This window comes from Varroa destructor, unplaced genomic scaffold, assembly GCF_002443255.2.
Source record: "Varroa destructor unplaced genomic scaffold, Vdes_3.0 BEIS01000424.1, whole genome shotgun sequence".
Lineage (NCBI taxonomy): Eukaryota > Metazoa > Arthropoda > Arachnida > Mesostigmata > Varroidae > Varroa > Varroa destructor.
This window is the reverse complement of record NW_019211877.1, coordinates 46,182-69,980: the sequence shown is the minus strand read 5'-3', so window position 1 is coordinate 69,980 and position 23,799 is coordinate 46,182. Positions and strand designations below refer to the sequence as shown.

General features: G+C 39.3%; 1 protein-coding gene across 1 annotated transcript in view; it reads left to right on the top strand.

The window, feature by feature from the left end:
• Positions 1–4,849: 4,849 nt before the first annotated feature.
• The window catches only part of LOC111255090 (uncharacterized), a 36,844-nt gene continuing 17,894 nt past the window's right edge, over positions 4,850–23,799 (top strand). The window contains exon 1 of the transcript XR_002675346.2: positions 4,850–5,717. The gene's annotated coding sequence lies outside the window, so the exon portion shown is untranslated. The remainder of the gene's footprint in view (positions 5,718–23,799) is intronic.

The window sequence follows — 23,799 nt, the reverse complement described above, 5'->3', positions numbered from 1 at the left end:
AGAGGAAAAAGGGTATTCCACACAGAAAGGCTGCCGTTACAGACCTGTGTTGTCAATACTAGCCAGATGACTCGTCTATTCTTAAGATATTAAGAGGTGATCTTCAATGAAAAGAGCATCCTTAACATAATAGACAGGTTCGTAAGGCTTTGGTGGCTACAATAAGCATAGGCCAAGTAAACCGCTTAGTACCGCCTTTGCTATGTTCAGTAGTGCGGTACTGGCTATTATTCGTGAGCAGCCACAGAAATTCAAAGCAGCTGATGTAAATGGACCGAGCTAAGCCTACCTATCTTTAACAGGAATAAAAATTACACATTTTGCTTCTACGACAATTTCAGTTAAGGCCATTAAAGAACTTTTCGAAGAGACTAGGATGTGAGGACTTTGTTGAGACTTATAAGATAAAGACTGCTGAAATCTCCTTTATCACTCGTACGGTAGCGGACATTTCCTGAACGGCGAATTGTCATATCTGACGGGTGAAAGGCTTCCATGGGCCACAAGTTGATCTTTGATGAACCTAACAACAGTTGCAACTATGTCAAATCTGGCGACACCTATTCAATGTATGAGATAGAAACCTTCTTGACGGCCTGATTGGCTTAACTTGTAAGCATGACATAATCATAAAAATACTACGGTCTCATCATTTTAAAAGTTCGATACAAATTTATCTGTCAAGATGTCAAAGAAAGAATAATTATGTGTAGCAATCTAAGCTGCTATGCTTTAAGCGCAAATTGTTACCTTAGTCAAAAATGCTTTTGAAAATTCTAAGCCTGTTTGTCCGTTGCAAAGTCTGCGGTAACGTTTTCTTCTTAAAATACATTTGATTCGAACTGTCATAGCAGGTAAAGAGTAAGGTCCAGCATATTTTTGTACGAAAAAGAATTTCATAGTCCTAAATCCTGTAAATCTTGGCACTGTTGCACCCAGCGTATTTGTCTATTAACAATTTTACTGATTTGGCTGTACGACTGCGTGTACTCGTTTGGAAGCTTAATGATATTAACTTTTCAAATTTCGTCTGCTAACGAAATGTGCTAACATAACTGCAGTACTTTTCATACCCGCTCATTTTAAAATCAGCTTTCATCCTACTCGTTCCGTTCCAGGGATTGTTGGAATTTGACATGCCTAAATGTTAAGTTAAGTATAAATCGTTGAGGGATGAGAGTATCAAACAAAAGGGTATTGTGAAATACTGTCCAGTCGACACTTGGGCATAGATTTCGTTCTGTTTGTTGTTGTTGTTGTTGTTGTCTGTACACTTTAACCTTTACTGATATTAAAATATCTATAATGTACACTAAATATGCAAAGAATTATTTTACAGCAGATGAGGCAGCGCTTTATATTTGTAGTGGACGGCGTTCATAATACAAAGTGTGCGCCCAAATAACTGAATTGCTAAAAAACAGGTAAGAAACAGAAAAAGAAATATGACGAAAAATGTGATAACATTAAATAATCGGGTCTAAATGTTGGCCAACCAAAACAATTTGTAAATTCAACTTGTGTTCTAAATAAAAAGTTGAAAAACTAAAAAAAAAAAAATGACCCGATGACCACCTCCCCAGACAGGCTGCAGCACTGTTAAATGAAAATCCGGGATGTCGGGGGTAAAATGATACCAAGTAAGAACAAAAAACCGATGAATATGTGTACTTAGACATCTTGTGACATTTTTGACCGCGTGTTGTTCTGAAGTGTCTAGAATGTCCGGACAAATATGATGGCAGCTCCGCAGATTAGTTTCTATGGCAATTCAAGTAAATATGACAATACGAGCAAACGATAAGCAATTTAAAATGTTCTGACCTATATGCAAGCCTCTCCGTTGTACGAAGATTGCATAAAAACGAATTCGTGTTGTATTATACCGACAAACATCAACCGATACAACAACCTCAATACAAAACTATTTAAATCCTCAAGTAAAAAATATTTGATTCTTAATGACCATTAGGGTTACGCGACTCGCGTCAACACATGCAAGCACGACGGGCAAGCAAACACTTCACAATTAAGTCGAGGAGAAGGTTACTACTTAATTAGTTGACATTGTTGCAGGTGTTTAAAGCATTTTTATCAGCCGTTATCACTTTATATTGGATACTAACTAACCTGTACGCACAGAAAAACGGGAGCAAGTGACTATTTGTTTACGCTAACGTCTCTGGTCCATAGATCTGGTGAAGGCAAGGCGAAAAAAATATTTTTCCGCTGAAGATATATATATATATATATCATATGATGAAATAACGATTTGAGAGCTTTCAGAAAAATTAATAATATATATATATATATATATATATAGCAAATAAAAATTATTACATACTTCGCTGTATTGATGAATTGGGCAAAAATTAACTGTAACCTTCTGAAGTGACACGCAAATAGATTTCGCTAGTATATCTGCCATAAGATAAAAAACAGTGATTGATATCCGCAAGTCCACAGCAGAATCCACAGCAAGGGGTATCTCAAGTACGAGCGTCGAATTCAATATGCATATGTCTTGATATTGTCGATTTTTTAACCCGACCATTTTTTGCTATAGTCGATTTCTAAATAACTATGTTCTAACGCCTCAACTCCTAGTCAGGCTGTTGCAAGATGTTTGCGGCAATCAGAGTGGAAACTATGAACAAAACTATAAATAAAGTAATCATTTTTTTTCAACATTTTGTTGACTGTCTGAAAATTTATGGACATATAACATTTGAGAGCAAGTACAAGCTTGAATTACTGAAGTTTATAATTATCGTACTCTGAGAGATAAATAAAAGGTTTCCTGAACAAGCCAAGAAGTTCAACTTGCGACTAGTGTTTAAAAGCTCATACTTTTTAACGATATCCCGCCAATAACCGAGAATAGAAGAAATCGACCAGAAAAGCAAACCAACCTTTGAAAATTTACCGAAGACCTCAATTCCAATGAAAAAGCTAATGAAATTCTACGTGAGTATATTTTGGTTGTTCTGGTAAGCTCCACTTCCTGATACACCAAAACGCTACATTTGTTAATTAGTATATTAAACGGAAGCGTTGCTCAAGCAGCTAAAACCGCAACTGCTCTTGATATCGCTTCGAGATTCACTTACAAAACAGTTTTCGCTAAGAAAAAAATAATATAATAGGTAGAAAATAGTCAGATATCGACCCTCCTATGTATATAAGGTTTTCTAAAAAACATACTGTTTAACGGGTCACAACTTTTTTTTTTTTTTTCGCTCTTTTCAGGGTGTAATAAATTCAAAATAACGAGTGGATTAAGATTGCCTGTTGGACACAGATAATTTATTTTAAGATGCTACTGGAAGTATGAAAACTTAGCAGAAGTGCAAATATATTGCAGAGAACTGCATGCAGATCGGCCTGTGCGACTCAAAATTGGTCTGATAAAAGATCAATTTATCTATCCAAGGTATTCATAGACAGCGTTCCGCAAGACCAAGAACATCAATGAGCTTTACCAGCAAAGAAAGCGTACTAAAGTTATAGTGAAATATCCTATGAATGATCTGGAGGGCAATGAAGTCTTGAGCTTGGCATCAGTACATCGAGTGTTTATCGCATTTAAGATCCTAAAAAAATGACTTATTAATATTTAGAAAAATGTAAGCAGAAGGCGCAGTTTTTGGGGTTTATTACAGAATGTAATCATCTAAACACATAGGTTGGGCGAAGAGGTCGCGCCTTACCCGTTCTCCAGACCTGGTGCTAATTGGCTATTTCTGGCGGGAGAATCTTTACAGTATAAAGACAGGTCTAGGCGTATCAATATCGCTTCGTCGCGTTGCCAATATGTCCGTCTTCAATTAGGCGGGGTTTATAAATAAACGAGGCCAATCTTAGCTAGTTTATCATGAACACACGTATATATACTTTTTTCTCTCTTGAGAAAATCACTTTTTTTCTAGAGTAGATCAAAATAAGCTATGCCAGAGCGTCGCAATATTTTTCAGGGTACTAGTTTCGTGCTAGTCGTTAACATCTTATTGTGTTCCTAGTCACACGTTTCTGCAACCAATAGTGACGGCCGAGAGACAGTTGCAGACCTCGATATATATTCTATTAAAGATACGTTGCCGATTCTGGACCATTCATTATAGTGACGTCAACAAGTCGTCAACAGTTATCGCATCTTCAAAATTCCACTTTGAAATGATTTGTGGCAGGATGACTTTTCCATTATGTAGTAGCTTATGGTTGAATTGGCTCTACAACTAATTTTGGAGCGCCGTTGCTCCTATTGCTGCCTACACCTTCTTTAGTCGCAGGTTAGCGCCGGAAAAACCTCACTGTTTTCAAACTCCTACAAAATTTACAGTTTGACCTAACGATCTCCTGTTCCACAACCTAGGCAAAAATGGGGATAGCGTCTTCCCATGCAGCCATCTGCTAGAGCCTGTGAGTTCTCAGTTCTTCCACCGGTGGCGCTCCGTTCATCTGTTCCCCAACTTCTGTTGCTGAATGTTGAGTATAGTGGAGGTAGCAAACGCGGCGTCGGCGGGTGGCATGGTCGGTTTTTCTTCCCCATTGGATTTCTTCCTTCGTTGGTGGACCAGCAGCTACCCTTTCCTTCATCTCTGCCCAATAACACCCACCATCCCTATTTCAGTCTTCGCCAACACTCTCCCTGACCTCCTCCATGATGGTGGAAAGAGGAGAAAAGGAAGAGAGCATCAGAGTGGCTGAAAGCGCGCCAGTGAATGTTTCATGGTGTCGGCGGCGGCGGCGGCAGCGACAACTAGACCGAGGGTGAGCGGCGGTGATGGTTACTGCTTTGTTTCCGCCCCCGTCCCCCATCTTCTAGCGCCTCGCCTTTTTCCCATGTGTGTCAGATGGCCGGCGCCGACCAACCGACTGGCCCCCCGACAGGCAGACTTGAGCCGACGAAGACGAGAATGAAGCCGTGCCCTTACCGTCTGTCCGTTGGCTAACGGGACCATCGCCGCTGCAGCTCTTGCTGCGGCCGGTGGTATGGTCTTCACCCTCGCCTTCAGAACCGCTTCAACCGTCGAAAAGGTAGGAATGCTGTCAGCGCTCGCTTCGCACAAACACCGGCGTGCGGAGCAGCGAAGACGGGAACAGAACACCGAGTCGAAGCACTTCAGTCTGCCGCTTTTGCCTTCATGTGGCTCCCCCGTGCAGCATCGCGACCATATGGCCGAGCGCTGCAGCTGTTCGATGTCGCCTGAGGCCTGCTAGAAAACAGCGCAAGTTGGGCTGGTAAGCAGCGAAATTGTTATGCAATTACTATATGGTGCCGGATCGATTCTCTTGAATGGTGTTTGACTCAATACAGGATCTATCTGGTGATTGATAGTGATGTTAGGATTGAGTATTGTATTTTACAGTTGGTGAAACAGTGCTTCATTGAGGCATTTGGCCCGTAGTCTGTTGTACTAACGAGTACCAAGAAAAGTGGCATAGCGGATATAAGTACGGATTAAGAGTTCAGACGTTATTGTGATCAGTGGTGAAACGATATATAAGTCGATCGGCAGTGCGAACACAGTATGTGGCAGTGAGCTTTCGGTGTTGAAGGAAAGTCCTGGTGCAACAGCTACGGGCAAGTTGAGTGAGTTATGCAACTAAGTTTTTAAGTATCTGGATACTGCAAGACCGTTAAGTGCCAAACAAACTATTTCAGGATACAGTAGGGGTACAGCCGCTAGACCATACGTTCTTCAGATACAGCCAAGGTAAGTCCTGCCTTATTTGCTTTGTCTTTGAACTGTCAGATCTCGGATGCTTTAAATGAGTATTCGTAATGAGTATTAGAAATCTGTCATGAAATATTCGGTGAATTGTCATTATGTCATTCAGTTGAATAACGAAATGACAGCGTAGAAACTGCATAACGGCAGCCTTTTATGCCTATCGGATAGATACTTTATTCGATTTTAAATAAATGGGTTAATTTATTCTATGAGTAGCGGGAACAATTACTATATTTTCAAGTAAGGTGAATCTTAAGAATGTTAGTATTTCGTGAAAATGTTTACCAGAGACGCTAAATGTATTTCTCAGTCCATCTAAAAAGTTACGCAGCCCCTGTGCAGCGGTAAAGCCTCGCCGACTCCTCGGAAGCAAACATAATTGATTTAATACACACCTAATATTTAGTCACTACTGGTACGTACGATACAATCAATCAATATAGGAGCAACATACAATTGTCTCATATTAGATATCCCGCTATAGTTTGTTGAATCATACTCTGCTTAATTAATTAATCCCATCATGCTATAGGTAGGTGTGGCCTCATGTTCTAGATGCATCCTTATTGACGGCCGATCAAGGCTATCCCAAGTTTGAATTGCTCGTATTCTGTAGCCTTACTATGGTCATCCAATTACTCCGTTGCGATCACTCCTTACTTTTTGATACTATCCTTTTCTTTTATTGCTGCATTATAAATATCGAGATAATTATACACAGTGAGAATATTAGACTATATGGGAGAAACGGAAACTTCGTAGATAGGTGATGATAGTCGGCGAGTTGAACGATTTGCCAAGAAGACTTCTCTTTCACCATGAAATGTTTTAGACGTTTTTAACGAATTTGAAACGTACTTTTATTATTGCATCACCCCATGAGCTCAGAGCAGTTACCGAAAATATCACCGGGGGAAAAAGCGGTATATTTCACAATCAGTACGGCATTGCAGGGTACAAACTGCATAAAAAAATCAAATTATTCGCAAAGCGTCCCTATAGCTCTGCGATTGAGGCAGTCCTAAATTGATCATAATGCCGCATTTTTCCGTTTAGTCTTAAACCAAGAAGTGGACCGTATCCCACACTTACTACCGAACGGGTTTTTTTTGTAAGCGACGACCCTTCGATGATTGATGGCATTACGCATTCACTATGAGGAATTATGCAGAGGAAATAGAAGCCGAAAGGGATGACAACGACAAGTTACTCGAATAGCGACCCAGCGTGGGTCGAAAGCCTTGCAACATCCGAACGTCTTAACTGCTCGTGTCTCAAACATGTGCATGGTATACGAGTTACCCCAGAATTCAGCTCATTTGATAGGTCGGTATTTTCCTTAAGTATGTTTAGCTTAAGGGACTTTCTTCTTCACTGGTTAAACGTCTAACAAAGTCCTAATACGTATCTATGATGAAGGACTACTGAAGATGTATTCTTTACGCTATTTGGAAACTTTTATCAAGAAAGGGATAAGGTGACCGAAAAAGCATTTTTTTACCCATTATATTGACAGCTATACTGTAGGAATCAAAGAGCCCTTGATCGTTACCAGCGATTACGAGCGCCTCTCATTTAAGGGCAATAATACCATGCTTCGTTCAATAGAAAAGTTAGATCAATTATACTACTGGATCCTGTTTTCTTCCGATATTGTGCTAATATTAATTATAATTTAGCGTTCTTTGGAAGCTCAACTATGGGCTATGTCAGTGTTGCGTTTCTCTGACTGACTTTTCTTTTTCAATCAGTCCTTCGCCACGGCACGATGCCCAGCGCCGGTACGCCTGACGCCGTGCGCTCTTAGCGAGGCCTTTATTCTCGGAATCGATCTACCACTTTTCAATCGCCAAAGAAACACATCATTACAGGAAAAGGTCGAAACTAAAGAGGTAACACTAATAGATGGAAACGTGGAAATCTCTGTGATTGTCCGTGAAGATCACGCTGACGACGTGTCCAGTCATACCACAGTAGTAGCGATAAAAAAAAACCAACGGACCTATTTTTACGCTGTGCGTGTTGCTGTGCCCTCAACACGATGCTTGATGTCTTCGTTTTTTTTTTTCGCAGTAGAGTTATCTTTATCGCCATGTCTACCTCATACCAGGATTATTACTGTAACGTGTTCGCTCTTGTTTTCTCTGTTTCTTCTATTACTACTGGTTGCCGTTGTATTTTAATGGACGCAGTCAATATCAATTCTCAGCTGGTTTGTTAGTTTCAGAACAGTTAAGAGGAAAGCATTTGACGTACAAACTATGCCCCAGTTGGCAATCGTCGGCCACCAGATAACTAAGGTACGATAGAAAATTATAACAACGTGCATAGAGATAACGAAATAGTTAGGGCATTTCATTTATTGCATATGAAAAATACAATAGTGTAAGAATATGCAAAAATTCCACAAAGCTCAGCGTGTAATTGTTATCTAGTAATAAAAATGGGTAAAGGATCAATCATTTCATGAAAGAAAGCAGAATTTACGGTGATGAGCTATAACAACGATCAGTTTTAGAATATAACAGATTAGGAAATTAAAAAGTAATAAGGAGTGAAACGTTCATATAGGAACCTGTCGACATTTTCGCCACAGCGATAATATGCGCTTATCTGATAAGGATTTTGCTATATGAACGAATCCAGCGTCAAATGCCGATAATCTTGTTATCTACATTTAAACCGTTCACCCTTTACATATTCTATGTTCATTTAAATAATTTGTTACAGGATCTTGGGCAAATTAAGGTAAATAATAACGCCTCTGAGGCCAATGAATTCCATTGTATATGCTTCCAGAAATCGTGCGCAAAGGGATATTAGGACCATGCCAATAATTTGTTAAGTCGTTTAGGACAAAGCAGTTTTCCTGCTATCAGAATAATCACTGCATTGGTTAGGATTATTCAAGCTGGTACTATATTCATTTTTGTTAAAAGAGCTAGCCTAAGAGATGCGTTTTCATGACAAAAAACCCACAAAACTAGGTTTGCCTAATTAATCTTAACGAAACTTAGCTAGCATGCGAGTATCGATCTAGAAACAAAGCGCGGTTCAATACCTACGACGAGAACGTTGCTGATGATAAGGTTGATTTGCCTCGTTCAAGACTCTATATACATATATATACTTCATTAGTCCGAAGACTAATGTATATCGCTAATTATCTGATCGACGTAGTAATCGTGGTTTATAAAGAGATACTTAAAGTACATGAATGAACACTGCGGGATTCAAAACGACGTTTCGATCCTTAAAATAAGCAGTACTGTGGGACGCTCTTTTTTTTTTTTTTACAGAGACGAATTTATGTCAACTGTAGCCTTATTCAGGGTGACGCTTTAGTGTAAATGCACTACGATCCACGAGCATCAGCCTAGTGAATAGAATTGTTGAATACGCATGACAAGCTTCGCACTAGCTCGTGTAAAATCGTACTACAATATATAATAAATAGTTTTTTTCGTATAAAAAGCGGCGCGAAATGTTATTGCTTCTGCTGCCAGGCCTATAATGTAAAGCGAAACGCCACATACCGATAGAGCAACACACTAGTATCTGACAATAGTCGACAGCGTTGCTTCTAGATGGTTATCTAAATAAGATCCGAGGATCATTATGGCTACAAGATTTCACTTTGGAGTATTTCTTTTATTAGCAGACAATATTTATCTTGTTATTCTGTAAGGTATTAAATAGTTGGACGAAAATAGTACAGCGACTCTCAATCGAAATCTTCAGTGTTCCTATGTCCGTTCTTATAAGACTTATTTATAGGACTTTTTTATTTGTAGTCATAATGATGGCGTATTATTTACAGGCCAAACATTTACACCAGCCGTGGGGTTTTTAGTCGACTACACATATAGATGCCAGCTACTAACTTTAAGAGAAAGCAAGGAACGAAAGTACACCAAGAGTAGTGAAAAATAATCCTTATTTTTTTTTTTTTAATCTTTTTTCAAAAGAACATTGCGTCATGGTAGATCGTTACAAAGTATCATGATAGAAAGTATGCACCTGCCGACGGCAAGATGAATTAGTTTCAAAAGTAGAAAGAGAACGTATATTGCTCCAGATAGTAAATAAGAGCAAGCCATTAGGCCTGCTTATTACAAATTTAACTCCCCAAGGAATTGAGGATGAAGTTTGGCGTTTGCGGAAAACGATTGGAAGACTACGTTTTGCCTTTTGCATATGCTAAGAGGCTCCTTAACCATATTTATACAATTTAGGTAAGCCTTTTTTATTTTCTGCTACCTTAAACACAGCGCGCTTTCACACAAATAATGCTGTTTGTGGTCGCTAGTATAATTCTTTTATTTTATTATTATTTAAAGGTGGTGAAAACATTGGCTTACACTGAAATGAAGCTGAAAAATCAAAGATGAAATATTTTTGAGGCCACACTTATGTATGCATATATAAGCGATATGTATTTTTACGTGACAGTAACAGCTCGTATGGACTGATGTATACAAACTACCCACGCAAGTAACGACATGCGTAAAGTTTTGCCATGATCAACTGGATTGAATCCAAAGGCCGCGCTGACCTCGCTCCATGTCCGCCTCCAGTGGCTCATGCGGACCAAATAACATAAGAGCGGTTCAGAACGGCAGTAGCGAAGGCGGCTGTAGCGGTGCCACTAATGGTTCTCGCCACGTACGTTTTCGTTCGATAGAAAATAGGAAAAAAACGCACAGAAAACGTATAACGGACATTATTGAAAGTCTGTCTTACAGTTTTCGCAGAGCTCCCTTCTAATAAATCACTCACTACTTCGAAAGAACTTCAAACGTTTCTCTATAGATCATAATCATGTACTCTCCATTCCGGTGCACTGACGATTGCTATTATTATTATTATTATTAAACTATCGTGAATTGGGCCCTTTTTCTGATTTTCACATACTGCACATTATGGACATAAATTACTCTTAGCTTTGTCATCATTTTAAGACGAAGTAACATTGTATCCGCGATGTTCAGCAAATGGTTTGAGTTAAAGTGCAACATCCTAAGCCACGCGTAGCTACCTGCGTTATCAACATAAACGGTAAATGCACTAGCGCAAATTCGCACGGTTCCAACTCAGGCGTCTTACTAAAAAACGTACAGAGCTGGAGAGGGGCCAATAATGGACACTGAAGTGGAATTAAGTGACTTCGTTTTTTTCGTCCTTTTTTTCTGTTTTGTACTAAGTTCTGTTATGTTCTCTCCTATCACTGTGACCGTTGTCTTTGCTTGAAAGAACTCCCGCAGCTGTTTGTTTTTTCTTTGATTGTCGATTATTTAGCTGACATCTGTCGTTGTTGTGCGTCATCTCTTTTAGCTTCTAAAATATCAATACTATTATATGTATAATAGCATTGGTCTGCTAATAAACATGGATTGATGGAGTGGTATAAAAAAACCGAAGAAGATTGATATACATTATGAGGCCCGCAAACCGTTTCATTTGATTACACCCATAGTTAGCCTATATTTAAATACAACCGAACTTTGATCTTTTTCTTTATATATTTACATCTATGTATTAGATAATTACGAAAGAAATGGCGATAGAGGAGTAGCAATAGTTGTCTGGAAATCTGTGCAACAGATTTTACAAAAAAAAAAAAAAAAAAAAAAGGATTCCTCATCATTCGTCGTATCATCCGCTGTCTACCCATAAAAAAATTGCCCTATCCCCTAGTAGAAACTAAACGCACGACGTCGCGACGAAAAAATTTCACAACAAAGTGACGTCGGTCACTGTCCGACATTATGAAATAGGGACGCCAATTCTATTTGAAACTGAGACCACTTGTTTTCGAGACATGATTCGTTGAGGGTTAGCCGTGTGTTAAGCTATCCTCCGACATTCATGTCTGCTTTTCTGATATTCATATCAGAACGGATCAAAAGCAGTATTTTGCAGGATCGTTGATATCTCATACACCTGCTGCTGTGAAACGTGGAGTGTGCTTAAGCTCGATTTCGATCCAGACCGTTACGGGTCCTTAAGTTTGGTTGGCAAACCACTGCATAGATACCCAATACTATGCCGTACTAAATCTCATTTCTGTACGTCGCATTCACTGAAATGAGCTTACGTAAAGCGTCCATTTGAAAGACATTCAAATACTGCATTTCGTTACTTTTACCAATAAAGGACATCTGTGGAAACTACGCCGTGTTTGAGCAATCGTATATTCCAATAGTCATATAAGTGATATATGTGTGTACAGAGGAAAACCTTAGTCTCTAATGGGCCTTGGCATTTGTGGATTATCGATGCTTTTGCATTTGGCAAGAGCGATCCGAAGACAATTGAAGTCACTTAAACTTGTCATATTCACGCAAGCGCTGTAGAGCCTGCGTGTTTAACTCAGGAGAGGGGAATTTTACGTAAAGTTCGCGACGATTTCATTAAAAATTTATTTTTGAGCCAAAATAAGCCTGTCAAACCAGCACCTGCTTATGATCAAGAGGCATGAAACCTACTGATGAAAAATTCACTAGGTCTTATAACAAGTTATCTTTTGAACGATCTACTGTGAGGAAACGATATGAGCATGACGAGAATCAGACTGTTTAGAGGAAAAGCCATAGCGTCGAATCGTGTTGTACAATTGATAACTGCCAGTGATCATAAACTTCGTCGGAAACCCTCTAGGTTCGGTTATTTAATAATATGCTAACGGTATGTCAGCGAAAATTGTATCAAATAATATGAAAAGAAGGCAAAACATTAGAAGCACCGATCAATATAAAGCTTTTTAAGATATCTATCGATGCACATTTTCAATACTTGAAAAAAAATTGTGGAGAATCCAGAGCTTGAACGACAAAAAGCAGACGAATATGAGCGTACTGTCTGAACGATCTATGCGGGGACAAATAATTATATTTTAATGTGTGACCGACATGTTAGTATCTGTGGCTGTGGCTCTACAAAGATGCTGAATATACTAAAAGTAAGTGGATGCGGTTTTGTGTTTTTTTTTTGCCTTTCTTTAAATCGATTCAAATTAAAACTCCTCAATTAGCCTAACACGTTTAGCTGGAGAAATAAAAACATTGCTTGTAACAGTAATTTGGTCAGAACTTGGCACCTTGTAATTACAACTTTATGACGCCTGTCTTTTATATATCATATTAGGTCTTGTACATTCTGGATACTGGAAGGAAAAATTCGTGTCATAAAAACAGCCGGTAAATTCTATCGTTGATTAATCTATTAAAAAAAAATAACATGGATTGTGGTTTTCTAAGCGCAAGTTGTGCCTTTGGCAGGTCTGAGGCTTGATTTGTGGACCTGTGATGGATAGTTTTGTGAAAATCTGCCTTTTAATGCCTTAGATTTTTCTTAAGATTTAAGGACCTATGGGGGTAGTCGAGATATTTTGATGAAGGTTTGCGATGTCTGAATGCCAGCCAAAATCACCAACGGTCGAAATCAATCCCGACGCATGAAAAGGCATTTGTCAAGCTTTCTACTGTATTTTTCTTATAATATTTATGCGAATTAAAAATGTAAGCAATCAGCTGCAACGATTTTTTTTCTATATATTCTAATATTGAATACATCAAGTCACCCCGAAGTCGAGTTCTTACACTTTGACAAGCGGCATGTGTGAAGGTAGTGAAAACTGAAGGAACGATAGCTCAGACACACACAGGCATCTCGGTATGCAAATATTAAGAATCGATGATTATTATGAGCAAGATGCTTATACATCACTTAAAGCGAATCATATCTTTATTGACCCTCTTTAGCATAAGTAAATGCGACGACATATACAGATACATGTATGCAGATGATAAAGAATAACCCCCGTCAAACACACTCTATTGGGCTGCCTCATTGGTTTATCGAAGGAATTACAGATATATATATATATATATATATATATATATATCAACCGACAGATTTCGATAACAGACAACGTTCGCAAGTCAAACTCTTTCTCTGAGTTAAAAGCAGCTTAATAAAAAGTCCAGATAAACGTAGTAATTTAACATTAACAAATAGTCTGCCATAGAGGGGCAAAAATAATAAAAACATATTTTAAAGGTAGATTCAGAGAGGTTAATTGTACTTGCTTTCAAAATGGAACAAATTTTTGGGTTATAATAATTTTATTTACTTTTTCTTCTCTGTAAAGGTACCTTGTCGCATATGTTTACTATTGTTATTTACCAATCAGTATCTTTAGGTGTTTAAGAGTTACACAGTAGTCCTCATCTAAATATCAACAACAATTTCAACAATTTTTGGATCTTTTGTTGTCATACATTATATAGTAGCTGTTAAACAACAGCAAAAGTTTCCCTTAGATTTGGTGATCTTACTTGAGGAAACACGTCGATACAATTGACAGGCATTACAAAAATGCACACACAGAGCGAATGAAATGTCTTCTAAGTTTCTAAGACCGCAAGCCTCAAGTAAGGCCAGCAAAACCCACTCCAATTAAAATCATGTTATACCTTAAAAGAAATAATAAAAGACTTATCAACATAAGGGTGATAGCAAGAAGTACCTAGTAAAAGTAAAAATAAAATAATACAAAAGTCAGAATTTTTTGTCAGTTGGAACAACTTCATTTTCCAGATCAGTTTTTATTTTTCGTAACAATAATCTACACACTGGCGGAATAGCACACGTGCATTTTTGGCAAAAAAAGCTCATAATTTTCCAACGGTGATGGCAATAATAAGAAATACTATTAATGCATACGTATAATAAGAACACTAATTTTGTCACATGTTATTCCTCGTGGCTGACAATGGGGGTGTGCTTGTATAATAGTGCTAATGTGCGAATTCCCCTGGCTAAACTGCATGACCAGTCTTCTGATAATCATATTCATAGACATTTCCTTCCTTACTAGTAACAAAGGTTTTCTCCGCGTACGTCTCGTATAACAACAAATCCCGTTATATCACTCCCTCACTTCTGAGCACATAATATTCCTTTCTTACTTCGAGCTTGCCTTCGTGGAATTGGTCGCTAAAAAACATAACAAAATAATGTTTAAGGAACTCGCTAGTTGGACGTTTATTTAACCGAATCGGGTACTTGCACTCACGAAAAGCTTCCTATAGTTGCCAACTTCCTATAATTCGTACCTGATACGTTATCTTATTGGAGCTGATAATCAACCCACTAGCTACTGTTTCTACTCGCTTTTCACCTAAAACATCCAAGTTTATCAAAAGTAAATACCTACATTAAACCGTACGTAAAAAGACACATACAGCACTCGGGGCTTCTCTCGAAAATCTGCTCATTTGTGGACCACATATATGTGCTTGCGTTTGATCGATAAAGGCGTAATTTCAAATCAAGTCAAGGGTGTTTCAAACGTTAAGCCAGTTGTATGATAGGGCTTAGTAAACAAGGCTTTTTTCTGCTAGGACCACAGTGTGCCATTATTTATTTTTGACCTAAAGTTGAAATTTATGTAGAAACGACTCTTCGTTGATTTCGACGAGCACCATGTAAAGTTGTGTGCGAAATATATTGCTTTGAAAGCTCTGCTTTAATTGGAAATCAACCATGCGCATGCAAAGAGGCTGACTTTTTGTTTGACCATTTGAAGTTAGGTGAGGACGTCAAATGCTGATAGTAGAAGGCTCTAGAATCCAAAGAATATATCCATCATGTTTGCTTGCCGGACAGCTGCTGCTGAAAGATAAAATCCCTTCGTTGAATGAGTGTCAGTAAAATGTTAATTTACATTCGCAAAACATCAAAAGGAGTTCTCTCTCTATAAACATACTTTTTTAAATTTTTTTTTCTGAGTTCGAGAGGTAGATGGTCTCTGAGTTTCGATGCCGGATGTTGTCAAACTGAATGCTCGAAACTGCGGCCGATATTTGATGATGCGGACATTTCGAGCATCTTCTGAAATTCTAGCGAAACGCAAATCTTTTGAGATGTCAGTGATTTAATTAGGTTTGTTTGCAATGGGGCACAAATGTTTCCACGGCCTGCTATCTACCTGATGCGAAACAAGTTTAGGATGAGATTTTTCGACAAACCGTACCGAATCATACTGTGTTCTAGCATACACTTCGGCAATTTTACGGAACAAAATTATTCAGTAACGGTACTTGTCTCCGGCCTTCCAGAGACTGCAAGTGTCTTTACCGTTCCAGCAAGGGAAAGCTATCTGTTATCAGTCAGCTCAGATTATGAGAACGAACGAGCATCTGCGGCTTCTGGTTTTTAAGGAGAGCACATCCCAATCGGACTTTTCTAATCTAGTTTTCTTCCACATAGACAACATATTGCTTTATGTAACGTGTACTAGTTGGCCTATCATTGTTTGTCATATTCTTAAGTGCCAGCTGGGCGCCTGTATATTCTGAATATTTCTTCTGTAATTCAGGAGCGCTATGGGGAGCCAGCACGTCGGAATGGCCTATTGAGAAACACTAGGGTCACTGAGGACCGGTTTATCACGATAATATATTTTTACTTCGATGCTAAATAAGCCAATTTGATAAGACCATTCTTGTATTATTCTGCCTGATACTGTGATCCAATCAACTTGAAATGAACCTCAAACGAAAGTGCAGCGTCTTCACAGTCACAGCAGCGGGTATCACGTATATTTTTAAGCTGATGCCAAAGATAAGATGATATCACTTCTGCACAAAATTCAACTTTAAATGATATAGACACCCTCTTAGGAAAGATGCAGATTTATTTACTTTAAACTTTGTCAAGGGTTGACCTCAGCTTGTAAAGCAGCCTGTGTAGCCCATTTGTTTGAATAGCATGTAATATAATAATGTAACATTCGTGAAGATCTTTACAATTCCTCAAAGTGATTAATTATTTTTTTGAATTCTACTTATTGAATCGTATAAAAAACAGTACCTGTTTCGAATGTGACATTCGGTACTGCCATCAACCAGGTGGACGTTTGATCAAGCTCATAAAGGTTACAACAGAGCAACGAGATTTTTCAGCGTCAACCTTCGAACATAAGGTAATTCGATGTATCTATATAAAAGCACAATACAAAAAAAATCAGCCGCGAAACACTTTCCTGTCTATTTAAAGTCTACTGATCTAGTAGAGCTAGAAAAGATCCGCATCAGGAATAATGTCTGTGGCGTACTGGCTACGTGGCAATCAACCAGTTGCCATCGTTCCGCTTCAGTGTACGGATCTTATAGCAATTATGGGACTGCAGTGTTGCTTCGAGCCGCTTTAACATAGAGCACCGCTTGCTAACGCCGTCAAATAGGGGCAATGTCAAATCGGCCCATGTACCGAAAGCGAAACGGAGAGGAAGAGAAAAGCGAAGAGGTCCGAAGAGTATAGGTTCTCAATGAAGAAACATTTTTGTTTGAATATATGACTGGTATAGTTTGATACAGTAGTTATTAAATACGCAGCGAGCTAGGGTTAGTGTTTACCGATAGTACAGGTCTGCGTTTCGGCTTAAATAATACCAACAGCTAGGCCGTGGATAGCTATGCTAGTTTGGCACCACTTCTTTATCTGGCGTCAAAGTAAAAACGAAATAGAAAGACGCAAAAATATAGACGCACCTATGTGCCGCTGTACTAATATGTGTGCCTATCTATCTGTGTTAGCGCAGAAGCAAGGAGAAGGACCACCGCAATCTAACGGCATTTGAGTGAGCAAACGCAGACGCAAACACAGATTCTGCAGACGCTTTTGGACGGTCGACGCCGCTTGCCCTTACTACGCATTTTGAAATCCATCGAAAAATCAGGTCGGATGCCGCCGATGCTCTTGTGAAACGTCTGGTCAATCGATTTAGCGTCCGATTTGGTCAACTAATATGCCGTACTTAAATAAAGAGTGTTTGTTACCGCTGCCGTAGTCGACTATTGATTTGTTGTAGAACCGATCGGAAGCCGAGCATTTCGGCAAATAAAGCCAAAGAAGAAAGTTAGGTGAAAATCGGTCAGAGAAGAGCAAGCAGGTGCAGTAAACAATTTTATCATACACAACGATAAGTTTCGATTTACGGAGCAATGTAGAAAAAAGTAACTTACTCTCTTTGTACAACTTCTTCGTTTGCTTACTAATATTTTAGCAAGAAAATAATGTTTATAGCTCTGCGCCCTAAGATGAGGTAGCAAATATATTCAAGGAAAGGCCCTCTGAATGTATTATTGCATCGGAATTACCTTCTTTTAGAACTGCAGTATTCAAAGTGTAGTTTCCGTTATAGTATAGTCAGGCGTAATGCATTGGTTTTTTCCGCTACAATTCGAACATGTTGGCGGGTTGTGGCGGGCATAGTTTTTTTTGGCAGTAGCGTAAAGCCAGTTATAACAGAAAAAAAGCCCGTTATGGCAAAAGAAGCAGGTTCATCCCTGAAGTATAGCACGAGAATATGAAAGTCAGTTCTTGCGCCATATATTCACACTGAACGAACCTATACTGAAGCTATAAATCCGCTTCTTCATCCAAAATCGGCGATCTATACCATTGCCGGCCTCCACGTAGCTTCCGAGGCATCTGAAAACTCTCATGCGTTCCGTCGGACACTGCTTCGTTTACCGGTTCAAACGTCTTTCGGTGTTCGTTAAAACTAAATTGCCCCTGTGTCGCTGCGTTCCAAGTGTCATGCGCCAGAGAAGGTACCTCATGTGACCACGCCTTTTTTGAAAAGGCGAAGCCCCTACCAAAAGTATTAGTAATGGCCGTACTCTGGATCAACACTGTGCTGCATAGCACACCATCAATATTTTATTAAAGCGGAAAAGGGACGCCAAAAGCTAATTAAGTGTAAAGCTAGCTTTTTCGATCATTAAAGCCTCTATAAAAGGCAGGAACTTTAAACAGCTTAACAGTCTAAAAGAAAACGTATTGTGCGCAGTGTATTTGAAAGAAATGCTGATCTCCGCTCGAATTTCGAAAACATCGCATTGTTGTTTTGTCCTAAAAAGAATTGACACTTCGTCTGGTACCGTAAGCACTGGACAAACGCACATCCATTACGATAAACAGCGCGCCAAAGTTTTTCCCCAATACGAACGTTCCCCCCTGTACATGTATGCCATAGGGGCGATGTAGGAGGGAAGTTGAAAAAAGCGAGGGTAATTTTCTAGTAAAAGGAGTTGAGAGTGAAGGGAGCGTTGGCCAAGATGCGGTGCGGTTTGATAATTCCAGAATTTTGAAAAAATCAACAAATACGAATATGGAATCAGACTCGGACAAGATACATTAGATTACCATTTGATTATCGCTAAATAAAGAAGGAATATGGGTGGATTAAGCTCTATTCTATTAGAATGAATGACACAGTTTACTTACACAGGGTTCGTGAACTTGTTCAAGTAAACAACTATTGCAAAGGTTAGTAATCGAAGACTAAACTCCACTAACATACCGCTGAGTGACACTCTCAGATTTAGGGTAATAATAAGAGTAACAATTCTCAAACGAGCCAATAAAAGTAATAGTTGTAATAGTAATAAGTAAATATATATATATATATATATAAAATAAATAAGCATAAAAATAAGAGACTAGCTGAGCATGCGGTGAAGAAACACGAGTCACAGACTGAAAGTGCTAGATATGCATAGCGATGATTCGGTCGATCTTGCAACTTACCCAACGTTACTAAACGAATAACGTTTTGAAGCACCGTTTCGCTCGACACGCTATTTACTGCCTGTTCAGCAGAGAAAGATATGAACTTAACTCATCCGATGCTCGAAATTTAGTATATTCGAAGAAGTTAACAATGGTGGCATTAATATGTTAGGTAAAATAGGTAAAATGTAAATAGTAAAAGGTTAGGTAATAAATAGGTAGTTATTTTGCCTTAGTTATTTTGCGCCTCGAAATGGCGCCATTTGGTCCCGTGCGTCGTAGGTTCGTATATCTATTACACAGTATACAGTCTCTCTTGTCTAGATGTGAGAACGGACTGTGTCCATAACGAATATTAGACTGTTACAAGCGAAGCCCGCGGACATTTGAAATTGAATATCGGTTGAACTATTTGGGCTAGAACGATGGTCTTAATGCGTGTTAGAGGTATTCCCCATGTTTCTACACGCTTGTTCCAGCTGCTTTAAGCCATACACCTGTCATTCGCGTTCCGTATGGCCTCTTGAAATTACCTCTGATCACATTCTGGTGAGATATGCTTGTTCGCCAGTTACCCTTTTTAGGGCATAAAAAGCCCTATAATCGCACTAATTTAGATCGAGAAAATAAGCTGGTTAGAGCCAAAGTTGAATATTCCTTTGTTCAATCAAACAAGTAATTGAGGCGATAATAACGATAAGATCTGGCGTCGTCATCAAGTACCCAATCTGCATGCTTTAGGTTGTCCTGCCAACGGCCCATAAGTCCCGTAAAAAAAACTCTGATAGCGGGTTGCATTCATTGTTTCATTTTTGGTTAATATCTCATAGTGGAAGTGTTCGTTGCAGGTACTGTCAGCATCTTACGTCTGAACCTACTTAACGCTTCCACCGAAGTCGATTTTTTTCAAGGCCGCGCCATTCTCTCACCTGATCGCTCTTTGGCTTGCGGTGAAGATTGGACCACGCTTCGTATGCTCCAGGCAGGCTTTTATAAAAAGCCTCCTTAATGCAATACGTTCTTGTTCTTCGGATCCAATTTCTAAGCATCTCTGCTCAACACTCCAATCCCTGTTCGTTCTCAAAGCGCTTACATCATTCACATATTGTGCTTTTGTTTGAAACCTCCTCGACTTATGTCTTTACCAATCTTCGATAAATTTTCACAGCGCTGCGGCTTTCGGTGAGCAAAAGCTCAACCACTAAGCGTTGATTTTCAAGGGTAAAGATATTTTTCCTTTTAGAGCCATTTTTCCTGGAGTAACCTCATTCAGTTTTCGGCCATAAATTTTTAGATGACTGGAGTATTCACTAGCTAAATTTTGTCCGCTAATGGTGTATAGATTGAAAGTTATTCAGTTAATTCGAAAGTCCGCCCGATCCGCTTGTAACAGCCTATATCTACAAGCGTATCCGTTAGAGCAAAAGAGAAAGCTTTTGCTCGACTGTTCCTCACAGACAACCCCGTTGGGGTGAGTCAAATGGCCGTTACTATTTCTCTGAGGGACTGGGTGGTGAATACCAATGTGCAAGCCGCCTAGTTTACTTTCTCGCTCTACAAACCGTACACAGAATGGGAGACCTGCGAAAGGTCGACCTCACCGCTAGACTTTTATGGTAAATTTTTATATTTTCTACGTCCGACAGTGAATAATGTTGTCGACCTAACCTCGATAAAAGTAGAGAACTAGAACTTACGACTGTCTCAAAGACATTTGCATTTCGGTATTTGATAATTTAAAAGAACGTGGAGCATTGGAACACATCGCCACATAGTAACTGTTATAAGGAACGTTTGATTCAAATTATTTTCCATGTCTACAACCATAATATTTTAGTTTTTATATAGAACCATCTTATTTAAGGTTTCTATATCCATATAAAGTACACGAATAAATATTGGTTAGACTATTTAGAACTACAAACGACTGGTTTCGTAGTTCCTATTGATGTCCCTATAAGTATACGATTGTGACTATAGTGCGATTTCCTCCATCACTGGACAGGGTACTACCATTTCAGTAAAATGTGTCAATGATGGTTTCTGTCAGCAATAGCTCTGTTTCTTTCGCGCTTCTTCGGCTCGGGTAGTATTTATCTAGAGAGTCTGCGTTTGTGCCACCATCGTGAAAGCCTCGTTTCTCTCTTGTTATTATTGCCTTCAAGCGCGGTCCGTGAGACCAATTTTATATAGAAATAGAATGTCTAGAAATTATTTTTTGCTGTATAGTTGTTAATAGACGGACCCGTGTTAGTGAATATAATATCGTAGCCTGAGTGTAGGACCTCTTTTTTTCTAACAGATAAAGGAGATCGGACGAATTATTAGATGCAGATAGTGTATTTAAGAATATATGACAAAAAGACATTTTCATCATCTTTGCTTTCCCAGATGCCCACATATTTTTAGCAAACAGTACTTTTGCAAATGGCACATGACTGTTATATTACTGCTCTGCACTAGCTGCGGAAGCATTTTTAAAAGATAGCATATGGAAATTGAGAGAATCGTAGTTTATTATGCGAGCAGAATTAATTTCGTTTAAAATTAGGAAGCTCTCAGAGAATTACGATGTCACGGCCTCCGGCCAATGTGAGAAATAAATAAACTCAGCACTAAATCACAGATAAGCGGCATAGGCAGTTTAGCGAAAAGTAAAAAAGATTTTTTGCTGACTGATAAAACTAAACTAACCCCCTACCATCAAATTAGAGGTATCACACATGAAACTACTATTATAAAATGATAATAAGGCTTAGGTATGTTTGAACGCAGTTTGTGGAATAGGCATCAAATAAGTTCTACATGCCTTATATTAAATCCTTTTAAGAAATTCTACCACGAATTAGATATGATTGGGTGTTAATTTGCTATTGCTTGTAATATCCCATGCGTCGTTTGTAAGCTTTTAGCCTAATTGTACTATCGATATTTCCCTCAAGTACGCCGGATGTAACTACTGCCATTGCCATTTTTTCCACACGTATGAAATTAAGAGTCAGCGTTTACCTTTCGTACCACATATCCGTTACCGTAGATAGTGGTAACTATCAGAGTGGAAAGGTGCGGCTTCGTCTGTTTTGTATGAAGTTGTGTTTATATCGTACACGATAATTCATGCTTCTTGGGACACTCTATGGCGTTAAAGCATTCAAAACGTAAACGCAGTGTCGTCCGAACAAACGAACGGGACCATTAGAGCAGACAGACAGACAGACAGACAGACAGACAGACGAAGGGTGATGTGTTTTTATTTGACAGCAAATGTCTTTCGATTCATGCTCCAGCCAGTCACGCAGGCAGAGTCAGTGAACGAGCACATAAAAAAGCAAAAGAAAGCGAAGAATCGAACAGTAGGATGAGCGAATACTAGGAACTATTGACACGAATAGGAGAAATTCGATTATTTTTGAGAAAATTTTCGTTTTCTCCCTGCTCTAACCCTTGTTTCGAACTTTGCTCCAGGACGACGTCGTCTTCGTTGACTACCACCGTTTCTCCCCCATTCACGCTCCCCTCGTCTCCCACCGCCCGGCTACTATTGAAGTCTGCAATTCTTCTCGTTGCCAACAGCTGACTGTTCGGTAGTCATAGTGGTTCACCTGATTCTATTGTGTTCGTTGTGGGTTCCTTCTCCAGTTTCTTGCCAGCCTTGGTTCTTGGCCATCATGGTTAGCTCTTCGCCGTGTTGCTATTGCCTGCAATGTTTCCTCGTGTGTGAGCGCATGTAAAAGACAGCGGCCATTTTGTGTCTCCAAGCGGTACAAACACCGGGTCGACACGTCTGTGACTCCAATCGGTTTGAACCGCTCACTGGCGAAATTGACAGCTTCAGGCACGGGTAGGTCATGGAGTAGTTTGCAGCCAGCGGCAGTTAATCCCAAGCAGAGGCGAAGTAATCAGCAGTCGATACTCGGCATTCTACATGACTTTCACCGGTGCTTTTTATAATCATTATCATACCGCCATTGGTAACATAGCACAGTCAGATGCGACAGAAGTAGCATCAGCGCACTGTTGTTTTTCTTCGCTTTTATGATAACTGAGCTTGACAACTGTGCCCGCGGTAACCGGTTACGGACGGGGGCTCCAATCGCCTTCCGGGTCCGTTCATCGGCTCCAAAGCGATAGATCTATACAGTTGTTATTGGCTGGTGAGCTAACGGTCATTTAAGCACGTAAGCAGAGCTGATAGACAAAATCCAACCTATCATGTACGATAATTCTAATAAGTTGGCGAAGCGTTACTTACCAAATGATCGGCCATGTATTCAACGGAACTGTCATTGCAAAATTGCGATAAAAGAAGCGGCTACTAAAATTACCGCCGCCATCACCATGTACACACAGATCGCTTGCGGTGTCATCCTTTTCTTCTTGTTCTTTCTTCGTCATCGTCGTCGTATGGTGATCTGTCATTAGTCATCCACGAAAGTAACGCTAGCGGTGGCGACAATCGGTGGTTAGCTGTGGATTTCCA